At 39.3% G+C, this 17,064-nt stretch overlaps 1 protein-coding gene across 3 annotated transcripts in view; it reads left to right on the top strand.

The window, feature by feature from the left end:
- The first annotated feature begins 5,995 nt into the window (after positions 1–5,995).
- The window catches only part of LOC122815796 (protein NLRC3-like), a 590,699-nt gene continuing 579,630 nt past the window's right edge, over positions 5,996–17,064 (top strand). For all 3 annotated transcript variants that reach the window (XM_044088586.1, XM_044088585.1, XM_044088587.1), the window contains exon 1: positions 5,996–6,397. The gene's annotated coding sequence lies outside the window, so the exon portion shown is untranslated. The remainder of the gene's footprint in view (positions 6,398–17,064) is intronic.

The raw sequence follows: 17,064 nt of genomic DNA, 5'->3' as shown, positions 1-17,064 counted from the left end.
CAACTTGCTGGCTTAAAAGCCTACGTTTGTACTTGTTCCCCACCTTTTCTGTAACTAGTCTAGTCCAGGTAAAAATTTGCTGTATCCAGGACTCTTTGTAAGCTTCTGAGCCCCCCAAGCCTTTCTTTGTTGGAGGGGAGCCTTCTAGCTTATCAGTGGGAGTGGTAAGAATTAAGTAGCATATCTACCACATGAGGAGTGGTTCCTGGCCCAGAAATTGTAGCTATTGGCCATTTGGGCAGCTTTTTTTCCATCTCTTTCAATGTTCTGGTTTAAAAGCCGCACTTGCTCTTGTTTCCCACCTTTCCTGTAACTAGCCTAGTCCAGATACAGAGTCGCTGTATCCAGGACTGTTGGTAAGCTTCTGAGCCCCGCAAGCCTTTCTGTGTTGGAAGAAAGCCTTATTAGGTAGCCTGTCTAAAATGAGAGGAGAGAATCTTGGCCCAGAAATTGTAGTTTATTGAACATTTGGGCAGTTTTTCCATCTCTTTCAACTTTCTGGTTTAAAAGACCACATCTGTGCTTGTTTCCCATCTTTCCTTTAACTAACCTACTGGGTAGCACTAGAAAGCCTTAAAACTGATACAAGCCTTCTAGCTTAGAAAAGAGACTTTGGAGTGATTAAGTATCAGTTTTCTGTACTTTCTTGCTGTACTTAACTGTTTTCCGCCTAAATGCAGATTTTCCAGCATTTATTGTGATTTAAAAACTTGTTTTTTTTTCACATATTGTACTTATTTGACTGCCTGCACTTTTAAAAAGTTGTTTTTTGTTTAAATAATTTGTTTAACTGTTGTAGGCTACACACTAAAGTGTGATAACCTTTTCTGATCATTTGTAGTTGTTTAAAGCTGTTTTAAGTGTATTTTTTACTGTTTTTGCCTTATCTTTTAAAAAAAAAAATTCCTTGTTTCCTGCCTTTCTAAGCTAGTACAGTCCAGTTTTCAGGCAAATGCTGAATTCAGGGCTGTGATACTAGTTTCTGAGTTGCCCATACCTTACTTGGATAGAAGGAAGTTTCTCTGTTCACCTGTGAGAGAGGGGAGCTTTGAGCAACCTATCTGTCCCTGGAGGAGTGGTTCCAGCCCAGAAGTTAGTAGTTTATTGGCCATTTTGGGATAATTTCTATCTCTTTCATTTCCCTACTATAAAAACGGTGTTTGCACGGTTTTGTACACCGGGCAGTGCCAGTTAGTTACGGTTAAATTATTCCCAGCTCCACTAAGTCTCCTCTTCAGTTTTTCCCTTGAAACTAGTCTAACTCTCAACCTAAGCACTCAAAAAGCATCTTACAGCCCAGCACTTGCTCAGACCTAATAGCAAGCACTAATATACCCTGACACTGATTGCTCAGCAGGGCAAGGCTCTTAATCACCCCTCACCAACCAAGCGACTAAGCAGCTCACCCTACTATTCAGACATGACCAAAGGGCAACTTCAGGTGCACTCTCCAGTCCAGCTGGTGAATCTGGGTATCCTGAGGCAATGTTGCAACTGCCTCATGTACACAGACAACCCTCTCCTCCTACCACAAAATACTAATATATGCGAGAGATGCAATTATACAGCCAAACTGGAAGCTAAGCTGTCTCCACCCAAGACTGGAACAGACAGTCAAGAGGAGAAGGTTAACACTTGCACCACACCTCCAGCCACACAGAGACCTACTAAAACAGCACTGGCAAAAAATACACATAAATACACAAAATCATACTCTGAGGCTCTAAATAAAAACCTGCAAAAGCATCAGAGACCTCCAAAGCAGACACCCAAACAACCTGCACTTCCCGTCACAAACCAGACAACACATAAAACACAAAATCAGTGTGCCACACAATCATAACCCTTAAGGCGAAATAACATACCTAACACACTTGTAATAGGTGACTCTATAGTCAGGCAAACTGACATCCCACTCACTAGGCTGGACAAGAAGAAGGTTACTGTTAGCTGCCTGTCGGAAGCCAAAATCCGCCACATAACACAAGCACTCAGGTCACTCCATACCAAGTACAAATATGACTCTGTCATTGTTCATGTTGGTGTGAATGACCTGAGACGTACCTCCCTGGACTACATGAAAAGAGACATGGAAGAGCTCTCTGATCATGCAGCCCAGGCGGGTATGACCCTGACCCTGAGTAACGTCCTGCCCTCACCAAGAATGATACCTCAGTAGAAAGAAAAAATTATCAATTTCAATAATTGGTTAGGCTTCTGGTGTCATTCAAAGGGGATCCAGTGTCTGTCAGCCTGGGACGACATGCTCGACAAGCCGCGTTGCTTCACAAGAGATGGCTTGCACCTGTCACCCCTAGGCTTTCGAATACTGGCCAAGGCTCTTGCTGCCCCCATAGTGCCTTTTTTAGGCAAGGCTCAAAAGTCAAACCCACCTCCATAAACAGTAAAATTAACAAAAAACTGAGGGTTATGCTACTCAACACCAGGAGTTTAAATCTCAAAATGCACGCACTCAAAGCACTCCTCAGTATGGAGAACATCGACATCTGTGCAGTAACTGAAACCTGGTTCAAGGCTCCAGAGAGCACCCCAGCACTACCAGGCTACAACTCATACCACACATTTCAGCCACAGAACATGGACCGAAACACAAAAGGAGGGGGGTGTATCCATATTCATCAAGGATACCTACACCTCCAGGTTAGTGGCGCAGCATGATACCTCTGAGATCATCCATGTGCAACTAACATGGGGCAAATCTGCAATGCAAATTGTGGCCTGCTACAAATCACTGTCCATGACCCAGGACCACCACTCCACCTTTCTGGAGACACTGGAAAACATGAAGGTCCTACCGAATACCCTGATATTGGGTGATTTCAATTACCCTACCATTCACTGGGAAAACTACTCGAGTACAAATTCTCAGGCCCAGTGCTTCCTGGAATTTATCAACTCAAATGCCCTGGATCAGCTGGTAAACTCCCCTACCAGAGGTGAAAACATATTGGACCTGGTCATCACCATCATGGGCGACAGGTGTTCCACACCGGAAGTCAACCCGTCACTGGTTAGATCAGACCATAAACTAATCACTCTGGATGTCCACACCCCACCACCATCTCCAACTAAGGAAACCACAGTAAAAAACTTTTCTAAAGCAAACTTCACCTTACTTAAGACAGAAGTGGTAAGTTTCACAGCCCCCACGCTAAAGGATAACTCTGCCAAGATGCAGAAACCTTTACAAATGCACTCTATGAGCACTTACAAGGATGCATGGATTGTGCCATCCCTAGCAAAACCAAAACTCACTCCTCTAAGAGAAAGAAACCAGTTTGGTGGATCCCTGCAATAAACAGACTATACAATAGAAGGAGGAAACTAGTTCAGAAAAAAAGAAAATCCCAAGAAGGAAAGACATCCCTGATCAGTATCAGTAAGAAACTAAGGTCCCTCATGAAATCATCCAAGGCTAACTTCGAAAGAAAAATAGCCAAGGATTCGAAAGATAACCACAAAGCCTTCTTTAGCTATGTTAAGTGGCAACTCACAGATATGCACTAAACTAGTGCAAAATAACACAAAATATACTGAACCTACTGATATTGCCAACATCCTGGCAGATAGATTCAGTTCAAACTTCACCCCCCTCTCACCTCCAAAAGGGCCCACAACAATACCGGAAAAGTGTAGTGTCCCAAAAATCACAGACGCACAGGTGAAAACAGCCCTTTCAAAAGCCAAAAACACAGCGTCAATGGGACCAGATGATGTCCCAGGCTGTGTCTTGCACAAACTACAGAACAAACTAACCCCCCACCTAAACACGCTATTCAGCCTCAGCCTCTCCACAGGCTACGTGCCCATAGAATGGCGCACAGCAGCGGTTATTCCGCTCCACAAAGGAGAGGCCACAACTGACCCTGGTGACTATCGCCCCATAAGCCTGACTAGCCTGGTCTGCAAGGCTATGGAGCACATCATCATGGAACTCATTAACAAAGACATTGGGAACCTCCAAACACTTGACCCGACCCAGTTCGGCTTTGTTAAGGGCAGATCATGCCTATTAAACCTGGTTGACTTCTTCGAGACAGTCACCAAGGCCATAGATGAGGGAAAGGTGGTTCACACAGCCTACCTTGACCTCACCAAGGCTTTCGACACCATTCCCCACTCGGGTATTACAGAAAAACTCATCAGCCTAAACATAAACCCCTACATCATGAGATGGGTTGCCAATTGGCTTATAGACAAAACTCACACAGTAAGAATAGTGGGCTCCATGTCCGACTCTAAACCAATCACAAGTGGTGTCCCACAAGGCTCGGTCCTGAGACCCCTATGTTCGGCATATAATTCTCAGAAGTACAGGCAAACACAGGAGGACTATGGCTAACCAAGTTCGCCGATGACTGCAAACTGGGAGCCATGATTGACTCTCTGGCTGACACAGACATCCTCCAAAAGGGCCTTACTGAGACGGACACCTGGTGTCAAAGTCATGGCCTCAAGCTAAAAGCGCAAAACTGCATAGTCATCCCATTTGGGAAAAACAAAACACCCACAAATTACCACATAGGTGGCAGCCCCCTTTATACAGAAGAGGTAATAAGAGATCTGGGGACCCAGGTAGATAGTAATCTCTCCTTTGACAATTATATTGCCAAAGTAGTTAGGAAATCCTTCTATGTGCCCATCTAATTACTAAAGGGTTTGCATCTAGAAATAAAGAGGTTATAGTGCCCCTCCACTCGTCACTCATTAGACCCATCATAGAGTACAATGCCCCATTTGGGATGTACCTCACAAGACACTTCCAACAGCTGGAAAGACCACAAAAGTACCTCACTAAGAGGATTTACTGGCCTCAAACATATGTCCTATGCAGCCCAACTGAAAAAACTCCGGCTGTACTCAGTGGCATATCGCTTGCTCAGAGGTGATCTCTGCCTGACTTACAAATCCATGTCCAACTCAGAATTGATGGACATGCTCCACCTAAAGAAATCCAAGTCACTGCAAGCCACACGCTCTAGTGAGCTAAACCTCGACACAACAATAAATTGAACATGCTGGAGGGATATATTCCTGTCACAGAGACTCCCCATGCTTTGGAACAAAATTACAAATTACATCAGGCAGAGCCCCTCACTAACATTCTTCAAGAGAAACCTTGACGAGTGGATGGATAACAGAAAATACACCCCTGGGATCACTTCATTGGCTCTGCTTGACAGAGGATCAGTTAATTAATCAATGGGGCGACAAAAGTCGACACACTCTGGCTAGGCTTATAAATGCCCTCGGGCAGATAGCCTAGTACCTACCCATGAACCTATTTGCAGTTTGTTTTCCATGATAGGATTTAATTGAATCTTGGGGAGAAAAGCTCCAGAGAAATACAAATACATAGTACAGAAAGAGCACAAATCCATAATATATATTTCAATTAAATGTTAAATACATATTTTGTATAGTAGAAACCCATATTGCACAATTCAAATAGATGTTATATAATACAGAAATAAAAAAAGATTTTCATTAGGAAAATTACATCAGGTAATGAGTTGAATCACACATGCTTTCTACAGAAGTAGCAGCAGGTAGTAAAATCCATAGCCACTGGCTAAGCTAATTAACATCGAAAAAAGACTGAATAGCCCTGTTTACTAATCCTTTCCACATAAACTAGAAGGCAGTTCATTAAAAACATTTAGAAGACACTTTTCTTTGAAATTAACAAGCCACAAGCTAAACTATCGAGTGGGTCAACCTAAAAGGTGTTGTGAATAGATCAGAAAAAAAGGACTGTGATTAAAAGACTGAAACCCTCCCCTACCCTACACAGACAAGTCTTGAACATGGTCAGAATTGCACACTGTTCAAGGTAAACATTGCAGAATGTAAACAAAGAAATGCTGGGATTATTCCTTTAAGCTTAAAAAAAAGTAGGCGGGTTTTCCCTTCCTTCGAATCAAAGGCAAGGAAATTAAAGTTTTAAAAAATACAAGCAGGGTTCTGGTACCTACACAATACTGGAACCATACTAGAGAAAAGAAACCTAAGGATTGAGGGCATACTTTTCCTTTAAACGCAGATAAAAAAGAGGGTTTACACTTCTTTTTTAAATAGCTTCTGTCGAGCAAGCAAAATTCCTTCTATAAAACTGCAGAAATAGGGATGAAGCAGATTAATGGAGATGAAAAATTCTAATAGAGCTTTCTTTGAATTTAACAGCTTTTTCTCGTATAGCAAGCTCCGAATAAATGAAAGTGAAACCAGTGCTTACTTTCAGTTTAACTGACCTTCAGCTATGTACGGTCAGATGCAGAGTTCCTTTCATGAAATACAGATCTGCAGAGCTATGAACAGTTTTATTTTCACAATTTTTTCAACAGACAGCCTGAGATAGATTACCACTTTCTATAAAGTAAGTAAAGAATGTTTTGTATTCTAATCATCAAAGCAAGTGGTATATATTACAATGCTAAGTCAGAAGTATAAGACAGATCTAAATGCAAGTTTACATAAGTTACAAAAAAAACTTTATGCAGTTTGGTCTGTGTTTAATAGCTTTTGCATTTGAGAGATTGTGGTGTTGTTTGTAACGAGGATGTAATACAACAATGATGAAATAATATCTTAACTACTTGCAGACATCATGGAAAGGGGGCTGTAGTAGTATAAGGCAGATAATAGCAAATTAATATTTAAGACTAGAGCACTTTTAAGTATGGCTCAAGTGGCTTTTAGAATGCAAGGGCATGTCTTTAAGACTAATTTCAAAAGGACAAAACAACTGTCTCACTCGATTCTATTTTCATCCCTTTCAATGCTCGAAAACCAACAGAAACCTTTACTGTGCCCTTATCTGGCTAGCGTTGCTTGCTAAATTAATAAATAAATAAAATGAATGGTAAACTGCCACTGTATTTCAACTGCCTCAGTTGTTTTTCTATGTTGCTAAGTCACACAATCAATCTACTGTTTACATTCAGGCAGCTTTTCTAGTTAAAAGGTCACTATCTCTTTTCTAAAATCAGTTGCTTGCTAGACACTTCCTTTACATTTTAGTGCAGTGTAAGTCACACCTTCACACAGAGGCAGGATTTTCAGAGAAGCTTGTTAGCATTCTGCTACTGCAGGTCAGATTTCACAAACTTCAGTGGGGGAGGGAGAATTTACAGCATGTCCATTTGTATTTTCCTTCCTCCACCCATAGGCTATTAGATTAGTTGAGTGACTGATTTAACATCAGCCAGAAATGCTTTCTAGTCACACACACTCACACTCAGCTCTGTAGCCTTTGCAGCAGTGAAATGACATCTTCAGTATGTGCTTGTTTTTTTCTAAAACTGATTATCCCAGCCTAAGCAATTGTATTTTTTTTTTGTTTGTTTTTGTTTCATGCTTGCTGCTACATGCTTTTTTCCCTTCACTAATAATTATTTTTCATATTGTCAGCAATAGCGTTGCTTATTAGTGCATGCACTCCTGCAGACATGCATTTATAAAACAGTTTCCCTCATTTCATAGGACAGCATTGCTTTGGACAGTTGCATCTTGGAAACAAACCCATTGAGTTACAAATGTCCTAAGACTCTAAGAATAAAATCTTGCAATGTTTAAAAAAAATACATGTCAGACAACTTTGAAATTGAATCTTGTTACTGTACTAAAAGTATTTTCCCATTAGTTGACACTCTTCAGGAATCACAAAGTAACTGTCTGTAGAATACTGATTCCATCCAACTGAATTTATTTTCTTTTTTCTTCCCTGCACTGTGGTAAAATGTTTGGATCTTTCACTCGTTTCCTGAATATTTGACTGCATTCTTGAATGTTTGTCAAATTTGTATGTGCTGGATATGTAATGAGTGTATTTTATTAAGACTTTGTATGTAGTGCACATAACAGTTTTAATGGTATACTTCACTGTTAATATTAGAATTCTCATAGCTTTTCTCAAACTTGCCTCTTTTGTGACTCAGATGGCTGTTTTTTTTTTCAAATCTTTATTTTATTTTTATTTCATTAACAATATTTTGATGTACAATAGCAAAGAAATGGCTGTGTTGATGCGACCACCCTCCTTATCACGATGGAAACAGATAATTTAAATAAATAAATGCATGTGTCGTGTCATTAGGTGTTTATCATATATATTGCTTTGGTTGTTTAAAATGTATTCTCTGTATACACTTTACTTTATATACACACACACACACACACACACACACACACACACACACACACACACACACACACACACACGTATATATGTACACACACATATATAGTGGATATATACATATACACATGCACACTCTTATACACTGGCATGCAGGAGGTATTTTGACTAAGGTGACAGTATAACTGTGCCTAACAGCATTTGTGTCACTGACCCTTTATTGCTAGTTTTACATCTAGGAGTTTTTTTCCATTTGTCATATGCCACTTGACAAGAGTATTAAAAGTGTGATTCAGACTACAGAAACTACAGACCCATAAGCTTAATTAGCCTTATCTGTAAGGCAGCCGAACGCATCATCAGGGACCCAGTAAATAAGCACATAGGTAATCTCCAAACCCTTGATCCAACAGTTTGGTTTTGTCAAAGACAGGTCATGCCTGTTAAACCTGATAGACTTCTTCAAAAACATCACCAGCACCATAAATGAAGGCAAATCTGTACATACAACCTATGATGAATTAACAAAGGACTTCGACATAGTCCCACATTTAGGCATCATTGATAAACTCACCCAGTTAAATATCAACCCTTATGTTGTCAGGTGGGTTGCTAACTGGCTCACTGACAGATCACACTCAACGTTGGGGACTTTACCTCAACCAGCAGACCCTTTAGCAGTGGTGTTCCACAGGGATCAATGCTGGCCCCCCTATTGTTTGGAATATACTTCTCTGAAGTTCAGGCCAGAACAGAGGGGCTGTGGCTGACTAAGTTTGCTGATGACTGCAAATGAGGTGCAATCACTGAATCTCCAAATGATGTCAATATACTTCAAGAGGGACTTTACACAGTAACCCGATGGATAGTCAAATGGCTCATGGATAAGACACATGAAATTGGGGGGGGGGGTGCCGCCTCCACTAATGTGCTAGGCCTATTACTAGTATTGTTCCACAGGACTTGGCACTTGGACCGCTCCTGCTTGGAATGCACTTCCCTGAAGTCATAGCAAATATAGAGTGTCTTTGGGTGACCAAATCTGCAGATGATTGCAAGTTGGGTGCAATGACTGACTCCTCCAAAGATGTAGATACCCTTGAGGAGGGTCTGAGAGCAAAGCAACTGGTGCCAAAAACATGGCCTAATACTCCATGCCAGAAATACATATTTATACCCTTTAGGAAGAAGACCACCCCTGCAAATTGCAACATTGATAACACTCCCCTAAGAGTAGGCCTATTGGTAATGGACTTGATAATGCAGGTTGACAGCAACCTGAACTTCGATCACCATGTGTCCATGCTGGTGAGAAAACCTTCTATGTGGGGTAAGTTATAAGTTATGGCATGGCATCCAGATCTAAGGAGATCCATAATCCCATGATGCTTAGCCCTCATTAAACAAATAATCGAGTACACTGCACATTTCGGCCTGTACCTAACCAGTCATTTGCAACAACTATAGTGGCCACAGAGATTCCTCATTAATAGAATACAGGGTGTAAATAACATGTCCTATGTTGCCTTGTATTCCACCTGCTCTTGGTATTTGGTCTGTACCCTTATTTGGTTCTCCTGAGCGATCATTTTGTTGTTCCTGGTTCTTTTTGTTCGCTTCCATCACTCCTTTTGGTTTTTGGTCTATTTGGGATGGCGGAGTTCTCAGGGGCTGAGACCGAGACCGAGACCGAATTTCGAGGCGGGGAGAAGGGTGATCTCTGAAAGGTGATTGGCCAGTTATCGCAACTGGTTGAATTGCTCACCCCAGCATGTCAATCAATCGTAACTATGGCTTCCAGTCGGAGCGTTTGTTCATGTGTTAAACGCTGTGCCATTCATCCAAACACGGAAGGAAATATTAACCATACCAAACCGAAACAGGGTTCTTCTGCTTTTGCTAACCCTGTTACTCAGGATTACGACGATTTTCCATGCGTACTATGGTCCAACAATACCGTTAATGAAGTCCATGATGGTCCTGGTAATTCGCGCTGTTTGGACGATAGAACTGGGGACCTTCCACCAGTACAAGGTGACTTTACTGACAATTATTTGGTCAATTATGATGGTTTTATTGGACAGAACTATTCCTTGCATTACAACCATCCAGGGGTTGTTAACCAGGAAAGAGATATTCGAACCTATAGGGAAAGTTTGGATGCCTTGTATTTTTATGTGGACAAATTTAAAAGACTAGGCTGTGACAATACTTTTCTTAAAGAATGTATTAGTAAAAATGTAGTTCCCAAGGGTTTGAGGGTTTGTAAATTTCCCAACCGGGTTGAAAATGGTTCTGCATTTCATTCTGAACTTTTAAAAAATTTTGATAAGTGTGGTTTAGATACTGTTAGGGCTCTTATTGCAGAAAATGAAAGAATTAGACATTTATTGTTGGAAAAAATGGAATCTATTAACTCCGCCATTATGGAAGATCTTCTGTTTAGTGTGGAGTCTGAGAAAGTACATTATTTCAATATATTTAAACAGACTGATTTAGACTGTAAAAACAACATGATTAGAAAGCAAGGAAAACTGGAAAGGGACATTAAAGAATATCACAATGGCACTGCTTACCCCAAACCAAGGCCCTTCAATCCATACACCACAGAAGGTTTTACAAGAACCAATTAAAAGTCCACAACCAATACAAACCCGGTGGGTGATGAAAATAATGAAGTTTTTACAGAATCCCACCATCTAGACCCTTTGGATTTTCCACCTCTTCCCCGGAGATCCAACAGAATTCGGAACCAGAAACCTGTCTATTACAATCAACCTCATTATTACAGGGGGAACCCCAGATATTAGTCAACAAAGATTCCAATTTAGGAATCAAACACTATGGTAACATTTTTGAATATAGTAATTATAAGATTTTTAATTACAGTTCTGAATTAATTAACTTGGATCATTTCAAATTGTTTTCCAAGGGTTTTAAATATATACCTATCAGAAAAGGCAACATTCCCCAGTCTATAATTGATATGAAGTTGTTTTTAAGTAAAAGGAACTTGGCCTTGGTGGTGGCAGATTCACCATCTGCACATGGTCATTCCATTTTGAAGAAAATAGTATTTTTAATCCACCTCTTCACCCACAGCTCAAAAATTTAGAAATTATTATGGAAAGGGAGATTAGGAAAACTATTAATACACACAAGATATTATCAAACCTTTCTAAGGATGAGAAATTGGTTTTGAACCAACTTACCAACAACATGTCTTTAAGAATTATGCAACCAGATAAAGGAGGGGGTACAGTTTTAATGGACTATATTTTATATGAATCTAAAATGAAGGACATGCTATTAGATGATTTAAAGTATTCCAAGGTCTCTATTAATGAGGTAAATATAGCCCATTCCAAAATTGCTTTGCTTTTAAACGATCTGTTATTGGAAGAATCTATAGATTTGGATACTTATAGTTTTTTGTACAATAGATATCCCAGGACACCTTCAGTTTTTGGTATTCTGAAGGTTCATAAGGATCCTTCCGACCCACCTCTAAACCTTATAGTTTCCTCAGAGGGGTCTATGACTGTCCCCCTAGCGAAGTATTTAGACGTAAAATTGAAACCCCTTTCAAACCAGGGGATTACCATTCTGAAAGATTCATGGGATTTTTTAAGACATATAAAACCTGAACTTTTCCATCCCAACCTACTATTTGTTACCCTGGATATATTTGACCTTTTTGGTTCTATTCCACATGAAACAGGTCTATTATGGCTGGAGGAAAGCATGAGAGAGAGTGGTAATTTCGGTTCTGATGACTTTAATACCTGTTTATTGCTTATGGAAACAGTACTTAAAAACAATTTTATGTTTTTTGAGGGTGAATTTTTCAAACAGGAGAGATTGGTAGCTATGGGGGCAAAATGTGCCCCTACTTATGCAAACATCATTTTGTCTTGGTGGGAGAAACTATTTGTTACTAATTGTGAGTTTTCCCATTGTTGGTGTTTTTACAAACGTTTTCTGGATGATATTGTTATTTTTTGGCATGATTCGTATGAAAGATTTTTAGAATTCCTCACATACCTTAAAGGGACCACTGATTTTTGGGATTTTACACACTCCTTTAACTATAGTGAATTAACTTATTTGGATATTTCCTTGGCCAAACTTGACCACTATTTTTCTTCTAAAGTATACAGGAAAAAAACCTTTTCCAATTCATATCTCCATTATAATAGTGGTCACCCATTTTTTCAGAAAAAGAACTTGGTCAAAGGACAGTTAGTTAGAATAAGTCGGATGACATCTGAGGAAGAGGATTTTGTAAAGGAAGTGGAGATTGGGTCTCAGATGTTCCGAGACAGGGACTACCCTGATAATCTTATTCAAGATATCATAGAAGAGGTGGTCCAGGGTAGGAAAGAGAGATTTGCACCTATTTTAGGACAGGATGAAATATTGAATCCTCCTAATAATGATTTAGTTTCTAACACTATTTATGAAGGGGCCTATATAATGGATTACACGGGTGATTCACGTAACATCAGGGAAGTAATTATGAGAGAATGGGAACGTTTTCTTCAGATTACTGAATTAAAACAAATACAAAATCCACCTTTGAAGTTTATATATAGGAGGGACACCAATTTTAAGAGACTTTTTGAATTTGGTAGTGGCTCCAGATTAGATCATTCATCTAGAAAAAAGGGGACTTACAAATGTGGTTCATGTTCCCAATGCCCCCATGTTGAAAATTGTTCCAGTATTTTTATACCCAGTAGGAATAAACATATTAGGATCCACACATTTTCCAACTGTAACACCCACGGTGTGGTTTACATAGCTGTGTGTTCCCCCTGTGGGTCCTTCTATGTTGGAAAAACTGAGAGGAAACTAAAAACCAGGATGTACGAACATTTTTATGAAATAAAAAAGGAGAATATTAACAATGCACTGTTCAGACATACCCTTACATGTCAATCAGCTTCCTTTCACTTTTTTGTTATTGAAGTGGTACCCAAAGAAATCAGGGGAGGTATGTGGGAGACCAGATTAGAATACAGAGAGCTGTATTGGCAGATTACATTAGAAGCCACTATGACTCCTGGTCTCAATGATACAATTTCCATAATGCCAGTTTTAAAGTTGAGGAGTGCAAAACTATAATCTGCCACTAGAGGTCAACACCATTTTTTACAAGAAACAATAGAATAAAGTAACTTCAACATAATCAAGTACTTTTATATATACCTACAACAATATTTTTAAATGATGAATTATATTAATGTTTCATCCATGTTATACACAATATAGATTAAATCAATTATTTATTTTTATTGTATTTACTAATATGGTCTTGGAATGTGTTTTAATTATATAAAGAGAAAGACCAGTGTTTTTCGTTTTTAAACACTTTTTACTTTAAGTATTAATTTAAATATGTAATGGTTTCTACGAAATCATTGGTCTATACTTTGTCTTAAAGATGTATTTAAGTGGATGTTAATTTTGTAATGGTGTTTTGCCTTTGATGAAGATTTCCGAAAACGTATTTTATACACAAGCGTTTGGGTTTTGGACAATAAACTGCCTTGTATTCCACCTGCTCTTGGTACTTGGTCTGTACCCTTATTTGGTTCTCCTGAGCGATCATTTTGTTGTTCCTGGTTTTTTTTGTTCGCTTCCATCACTCCTTTTGGTTTTAAGTTATAAGTTATGGCATGGCATCCAGATCTAAGGAGATCCATAATCCCATGATGCTTAGCCCTCATTAAACAAATAATCGAGTACACTGCACATTTCGGCATGTACCTGACCAGTCATTTGCAACAACTATAGTGGCCACAGAGATTCCTCATTAATAGAATACAGGGTGTAAATAACATGTTCTATGTGGATCACCTCAAACACTTGTCCCTGTACTCAGTCTCCTACAGACTACTGAGGGGCAGTCTATACCTAGCCTACAAGGCCTTCTCAGATCCAGCCCTGATGAATATGCCAAACATTCGCAAAACAAACAGCACAACAATTATCCAGTCTAAGGATCTAAACCTCATCTATGACATAAGCAAAATATGTTGGAGGAACAGGTGTGTGCTTGAGAGATTACCCGTTTTCTGGAAAGGACTTGCCATTTATGTGAAACAGAGTTCTTCTTTAAGCCTATTCAAATAACATTTGGACCAATGTATGGGAAATCATAAATTCACCCATGCATATCACCTGTGGCCTTTATGGACAGTAGCAGCTTATAGATGTTCTAAGGCACAGGCATACAACAATGTCTTTCTAGTCCTTGGGCTTAAAAAGGCTCTAGGGCCATTACACTGGTAACCTCCAATGAACATTTCTTCTAGTGAGTTGCAAATGCATGAAATTACTTTCCTTACAATTTTGTGTAACAAGAACAAGTTGGAATCCAGAAATACATGTAATAACCAAAATCAGCTATAGTAGAATGTAGGAAAAGGCAGGACACCGGTTAGCAATGAGCTTCTATTTAAATAAACTATACATTACTGGGTATGACACTGATGTATACAATGCATTTTATATAGCATTTGTCACGGACAGAAGTAGGTAAAAAATAAAAATTACAACTGGGTACACAAGTTCCAGGATAAAAAAAGTGCCCAATCCTCATATGTGCACTGGTTCCAGGACTGGAAAAAGTGACAGTGTAGAATATTCACAACACAGAAATATTCTGTACTTAGTATTATCGCAACCACATACTGTCAGCATTCATGGCAACATTCCATTCTCAGTCAAATAACGTGTTGCTTAGAATGGCGTGAATGCTGACAGTGCGTGGTTGTCATAATACGCTTGTGTAAATATCACTTTGAGAAATTTATAAAACAGTAATGTTTTAAATTTTGTTGAACTTTTTTAAGATAACGAATTCCCTGAGAAAACACCATGTGATTTTAATAATCCTACCTCTCCTTTGTTCATAGTTATTAATATAATGAACTCCATAAGATAACGGCAAGTGATTTTAGTAATCCTACCCCTTTCCACCTGTGTACGCTACCAAACACACCAATCAGAAAAAGAAAACACAAGCCAAGACAAATACAGTGCAAACTTTAAAATATAAAATCTTTTAAATGTCTGTAATGCAACCACACTGTTTTGAAAGCCGTACTCCTGGGGATAAGTTAGAGCTTGTCCTGCAAAATGTAAGATTTCCATAAAGAAGTGCCACTTTCCACATGTCAGAGGTAGGAGTACATCTGAGTCCATGTGAAACAGTGAGAAGCATATATGCTTCTTTGTGGGTTACAACTGTCAGCGTCATTATGGTGGAGTCGGGAGTTTTTCTTTTCCGAAATGACAGCTTACAAGGGTTACCGACAGTGAAGCTTTTTTAACCATCCTGCCTTGTGCCAGGAAACCAAACATTTTATGCGGAGAACAGCACCCACAACACACAAAAAAAATAAATAAATAAAATAAGATATGACAAAAAAATCTGGCCATTCTGGGAAAAGCTGGAGAGTTGACAGAAGTGTCGGCACTCCTGTCTTACTTGTAATGCGGTAATACTTAACAGTCCTAAAACATACTGTGTACCTCCACTGATTTTCACATAGTTTTGGAACACTTGTGTGCATTAAAAGCAACGTTTTGTGTTCCTACATGTTTCTACCAATCTTATCGCTATTTATATATATTTTGAGTATTTTTTTTTAAGTACATTTGTCAGCACGACTATGGCTTGGAAAATAACCATTTCTGATCCTCCAAATGTGGTTGCGATAATACATAAGTGCCAAACATTCTAACAATGGGGGTTAGGCCAGGTTCATGGAGAGAATGTCCGTGCCCCATTGTAGAAGGAAGTAGTAGTCCACAAGAACTGATGGGCCAAAAAAGAGCCCTAAAGATGATAGAGTGGACTACTGAGGATAAGAAAGAAAGTATGTGTAGTTACTATTATGCAAGAAGCTCAGAATTTCCAAATAGAAGATATTCAAAAAGACTGAGAGAAATCAGAGGAAAGAAAAATATGTGCACAAGGAAAAACTGTCAAAACCTTCAAATGCATTTTTGTTTTCATTACTACAACAGATCCATGAAAAACATTATATAGACAAAAAACATTGGGCTGTTTGGAAGAAGTAACCAAGGAAGTTCAAAAATGTAAATAAAACCTAGAGATTTTTTGAAAGGCATGAACAATAAACATGGACATAAGAAAGAGAGAGAGAGAGATCTGATTTGCTGCAGTATTTATGTAAAGGACAAAGCCAAAGTAATCAATACCAGAAAGCAGCTCCAAATCTAGGACTGAGAGTGGTTTGCACCCATCTATTAGTGGGACGTGCTTTCCTGAAAGAATGTGAATGCAGCAGCAGCAGCATCAGCATCATTCACATGGGAACGCTCCGGGGTCCTTATGTGCGCTGGGACTGGTTCCGTGTTTTTTTGATTCATGCAGTGCCTTGAGTGAATTTGATTTTTTTAATAGCAGAAGTCAGGAGCATCTCCAAGATCTTTTTTGAACTATGGGCTGCTGTGGATGATACCCCAATGGTTGCAGAGTATTTCCCTGATTGCTGTAGCATCAAGGGAGATGGGAACTTGATGTGGTGGTTGTGGTCAGGGTTTGGTCTATTGGTGAACCTGTGTTTAAGTATGGGCAGGTGCCAGCTATGTCTGTAAAGGGCTATCTCTTACACGGTCTTCGTGATGAGGTCAGGTGGGTAATGTTTCTCAAGGAACAGGTTTATTAGCAGATCGCTAATGATATGGCTGAGCCTCACGTATTGTCCTTTCACAATATTTTTCATCATGAACCTTGGGTGGTGACTTTGAAAATCAAGGAAGTTATTTCTATATGTGGCTTTCCAGTAGATGGTGGAGCTGAAGGAATCTGTCTTGAATAGCTGGGTGCAAACCACTCCATTTCCAAGGACATTACAACTGTAACTCCA

Source organism: Protopterus annectens, chromosome 11.part0 (assembly GCF_019279795.1).
Source record: "Protopterus annectens isolate FY-2018-M chromosome 11.part0, PAN1.0, whole genome shotgun sequence".
Classification (NCBI taxonomy): Eukaryota; Metazoa; Chordata; order Ceratodontiformes; family Protopteridae; genus Protopterus; species Protopterus annectens.
Note: the sequence above shows the minus strand (reverse complement) of the source record. Positions and strands in the feature narration are given on the sequence as shown.